Here is a 215-nt window from a genome sequence, read left to right on the forward strand (position 1 = left end):
TTAATCAGCATCAGTTACCAAAACATGAGTGGAGACGAGGGCAAAAAAGTCACTCATGGGTTGGGTTAAATTCACTTTTAATGCGGAGACAGGATTGCACGACCGCCTTTGTATCAGACAGGGGTAAATGGACCTCCATATCACAGCCGAACCGAACAATCCCATTTTCGTCTTCAAACATCATTGACTTAACTAGAAGTGTGAGAAGAGCCAGC

Source organism: Mobula birostris, chromosome 20 (assembly GCF_030028105.1).
Source record: "Mobula birostris isolate sMobBir1 chromosome 20, sMobBir1.hap1, whole genome shotgun sequence".
Lineage (NCBI taxonomy): Eukaryota > Metazoa > Chordata > Chondrichthyes > Myliobatiformes > Myliobatidae > Mobula > Mobula birostris.